Source organism: Cervus elaphus, chromosome X, assembly GCF_910594005.1.
Source record: "Cervus elaphus chromosome X, mCerEla1.1, whole genome shotgun sequence".
In the NCBI taxonomy this organism is placed as follows: Eukaryota; Metazoa; Chordata; class Mammalia; order Artiodactyla; family Cervidae; genus Cervus; species Cervus elaphus.
The window spans coordinates 123714039-123718611 of NC_057848.1; the positions used below are offsets into that span (position 1 = coordinate 123714039).

Consider the following 4573-nt stretch of genomic DNA (forward strand, 5'->3'; position numbering starts at 1 on the left):
ATATAAATGGTAAGGAAGTGGGAAAGATGCAAAAGGAATCCATAGATTTATGAGCAACATTCAATTATGTCTAGGATTCACATTTGGGTGATAAAACTACAAAAAAATTACGAGGAATTAATTATTATAAAAGTCAGGGTAGTGGTTTCTTACTGGGGACAGGACAGTCTGTGTGATGTGGCACATGGAAGGGATTTCTTAGGTGACTGGCAAAGTTCTATTTCATACCTGAGTGGTTTTAATCTTATAATAATTAATTAAGCCATACATTTGATCCATTTGGTTTTCATATCTATGTTTTATTTAACAATAAAAGATTATTTTTTAAAAAGGAGTCTCATGCCCTAGCGGTTCGGGCGCCCGGCTAGCGGAGCCGCTTCTGGCGCTCCTTGCCGTCCCGGGGCGGGGGCGGGCGCGGGAGGGCGCCGCTCCGGGGATGTAGTTGGTGCCCGCGCCAGGCAGGACCGAGCTGCAGCCCGGGTTCCCGCTCTTAAGAGCGAATGGTCACTTCCCCGCGGGGAGGGCGATAGGGTCAGCTTTTCCGTGGGTCGGGGGCCCCCGCGGGCCCGGGGCAGGGGCTCACCTGTCGCACCCGCACTGAGCGGGGTTGGACTCGCCGGCGTCACCGCCGCGGACCTCGCTCTGGGCCATGACCAGATATGATTGGTGATTACAAGATCCCTGCATAAGTTAATTCCTGTCAACTGCTTGGGATTTGAGGAGAAAATGCCTGGTGTCATACCTAGTGAAAGTAATGGGTTTTCAAGAGGTAGTCCATCCAAAAAAAAACAGACTTTCCTTGAAGTTTTTTCAGAAAAAGGAAACCAAGAGAGCCTTGGATTTCACAGATTCTCAAGAAAATGAAGAAAAGACTTCTGAATATAAAGGGTCTGAAATTGATCAAGTTGTTCCTGCGGCACAGTCCTCGCCTATAAACTGTGAGAAGAGAGAAAATTTGCTACCATTTGTGGGACTGAATAATCTTGGCAATACTTGTTATCTTAATAGTATACTTCAGGTTTTATATTTTTGTCCTGGTTTTAAATCTGGAGTGAAGCACTTATTTAATATCATTTCAAGGAAGAAAGAAGCCCTAAAAGATGAAGCCAATCAAAAAGATAAGGGAAATTGCAAAGAAGATGCTTTGGCAAGTTATGAACTAATATGCAGCTTACAGTCCTTGATCATTTCAGTTGAACAGCTTCAGGCTAGTTTTCTATTAAATCCAGAGAAATACACTGATGAACTTGCTACTCAGCCAAGGCGACTACTTAACACACTCAGGGAACTCAACCCTATGTATGAAGGATATCTACAGCATGATGCACAGGAAGTATTACAGTGTATTTTGGGAAACATTCAAGAAACATGCCAACTCCTAAAAAAAGAAGAAGTAAAAAATGTGGAAGACTCATCTACTAAGGTAGAAGAATATCAGAAAGAGGAAATGAGTGATAATAACAGCATGGAGATGGACAGTATGAGGCATTCTGAAGACTACAGAGAAAAACTCCCAAAAGGAAATGGGAAAAGAAAAAGTGATGCTGAATTTGGTAACATGAAAAAAAAAGTTAAAATCTCTAAGGAACACCAGTCTTTGGAAGAAAACCAGAGACAAACCAGATCAAAAAGAAAAGCTGCAGGTGATACATTAGAGATTCCTCCTAAAATAATCCCCAAGCACATTTCTGAAAATGAGAACGCAAGATCCTCCCAAAGGAAATCAAAAGTTAAAATAAATTGGTTAAAGTCTGCAGCTAAGCAACCCAGCATTCTTTCCAAGTTCTGTAGTATGGGTAAAATAGCAACAAACCAAGGATCCAAAGGACAGTGTAAAGAAAATGAATATGATCTTGAAGAGGACTTGAGGAAGTATGAAAATGATAATACAACTAATGATTGTGAACTTGAGTCTCCAGGGAATAATGATATGCCCATTAATGTTAATGAAGTTAAGCCCATAAACAAAGGTGCAGAGCAAATTGGTTTTGAGCTAGTTGAAAAATTATTTCAAGGTCAGCTGGTATTACGGACTCGTTGCTTAGAATGTGAAAGTTTAACAGAAAGAAGAGAAGATTTTCAAGACATCAGTGTACCAGTGCAAGAAGATGAGCTTTCCAAAGTAGAGGAGAGTTCTGAAATTTCTCCAGAGCCCAAAACAGAAATGAAGACCCTGAGATGGGCAATTTCACAATTTGCTTCAGTGGAAAGGATTGTAGGAGAAGATAAATATTTCTGTGAAAACTGCCATCATTATACTGAAGCAGAACGAAGTCTTTTGTTTGACAAAATGCCTGAAGTTATAACTATTCATTTGAAGTGCTTTGCTGCTAGTGGCTTGGAGTTTGACTGTTATGGTGGTGGACTTTCCAAGATCAACACTCCTTTACTGACACCTCTTAAATTGTCACTAGAAGAATGGAGCACAAAGCCAACCAACGACAGCTATGGACTATTTGCAGTTGTGATGCATAGTGGCATTACAATTAGTAGTGGGCACTATACTGCTTCTGTTAAAGTCACTGACCTTAACAGTTTAGAACTAGATAAGGAAAATTTTGTGATCGACCAAATGTGTGAAATAGGTAAGCCAGAACCATTGAATGAGGAGGAAGTAAGGGGTGTGGCTGAAAATTATGACAATGAAGAAGTGTCTGTTAGAGTCAGTGGAAATAACCAGCCAAGTAAAGTTTTGAACAAAAAAAATGTAGAAGCTATTGGACTTCTTGGAGGACAAAAGAGCAAGGCAGATTACGAGTTATACAACAAAGTGTCTAATCCTGATAAAGTTGCCAGTACAGCACTTCCTGAAAATAGAAATTCTGAGACTAACAATACTAATGGGACCCATGAATCTGATAGTAACAAGGAATCCAGTGACCAAACAGGCATTAACATTAGTGGTTTTGAGAACAAAATTTCATATGTAGTGCAAAGCTTAAAGGAGTATGAGGGGAAGTGGTTGCTTTTTGATGATTCTGAAGTGAAAGTTACTGAAGAGAAGGACTTTTTGAATTCTCTTTCCCCTTCTACATCTCCTACATCTACTCCTTACTTGCTATTTTATAAGAAATTATAGAGTGATTGTATTTTCCTTGTGTATATATTAAAGAGACATGGATAAACAATGGTAAATTGATTACATCAAAGTAGCTTATCTTTTGAAGCTATTGGATATTATTGGTCTCTAGGTTTTTATATAAATAGTGAAATTTGAATTATTGAAAACCATGTTAATTTTTAGAATTCATTTTCCTTAGTAGAGACTAGTGATAACATTAGCTTCTGGGAACAAACTTGTATAGGTTCTTAACTGAATTATTCAAAATTGAAGCATTTAAACACTTTTGAATTTACATCTATCTTTTGTGTTTGCTTTTTAAAATAAAGTGCTTGTATTTGTATCTCCATATTTTGGAGTAATTATATACACAATGTTTATAGGTCTTGTGGTTTTTCAGCTAAGAAGCAGAATCTCATTTCAGTACATATAGTTTTGTAAATCATAAACCAAACCTTAGATGGGCTATAGTACAGGCACAAACCCTGGAATATGTATGTATTCACAACAGTGTACATTTTGTGCCTTGAATCACTTTGAAAAATATCTCAGAAAACCTATAGAGTCAGTCCTCTTCTATCTTCACCAGAATTTTATGTGTATTTATGAAAATGATTCTGTATACTAGTAAATCTTTGGGGGCATGGGCTAATTTGTATCCCTTCATAGTCATACTCTGCACGATCTGTATATAGTACGTCAAACTTAGAGGTGTGACCTTAAATTTAACTTTTTTAAAAACCAGGAGGTCAATAAAATGTAAACTGCTTAAAAAGGAGTCTCATAAATAGATGCAGTTGTTCCTTCCCTCTGTAGCTACAGAGTTACCATTCTTTATCCCAAACTATTTTAAAAATGTAATTTGATACAGTGTTTTTAGGTTGAAAATATTCACAACAATGTAACTTTTGTTTCTTTGTATAAAAGAGAGATTTCTGTGTATAGAATAGCTGTTATCAATTGTTATATTCTCTCTCCTTGTAAATTTAACCTTGGAAATATCATTTGTACAACAGGATCTTGTAAAATTCCAAAAGTTTGAGAAATTGTTGCCAGGTCCTGTGAAAATAGTCTCTAAGAGAAGCCTGCAATTCTGATTGGTTGTCTGTCTTGATAAATTTTTGCCTTTGTAATAATGTTGCAATTTATATCTCTGTGTTACTAAAGGTTTTAAATTATTATTTGTAAGGTTGCTCTGTCAGGTCAGAAGTCAATCACTGGCACTTTCTTCCTCTCTCATATCAATGATTTTTAAAAGCCTCCTTACTTTGGAATTGTTCTCATTTAACAAAAAAATGTGCATTACAAGATGGAAAACTCTGTAACAATGACAATAAATGAACTGCTGTTAGACACAACAGGATTGAATTTTACAGTGTTTAGCAAAAGAAGCTAGAGAAAAAAAGACTGTCATACTATATAATTCCACTTACATAAAATTCAAAAACATGTAAAACTCATCTAATATGTTAAAAGTTAGGATATTAGCTAATATTTGAAGAGCCTTAGTGA

General features: G+C 36.9%; 1 pseudogene across 1 annotated transcript; it reads left to right on the top strand.

Annotated features, from left to right (window-relative positions):
• The first annotated feature begins 348 nt into the window (after positions 1-348).
• Positions 349-3723, top strand: LOC122690005 (annotated as a pseudogene). Its single transcript, XR_006339962.1, has one exon. The product of XR_006339962.1 is annotated as a ubiquitin carboxyl-terminal hydrolase 1-like (transcript).
• The last annotated feature ends 850 nt before the right edge of the window (positions 3724-4573 follow it).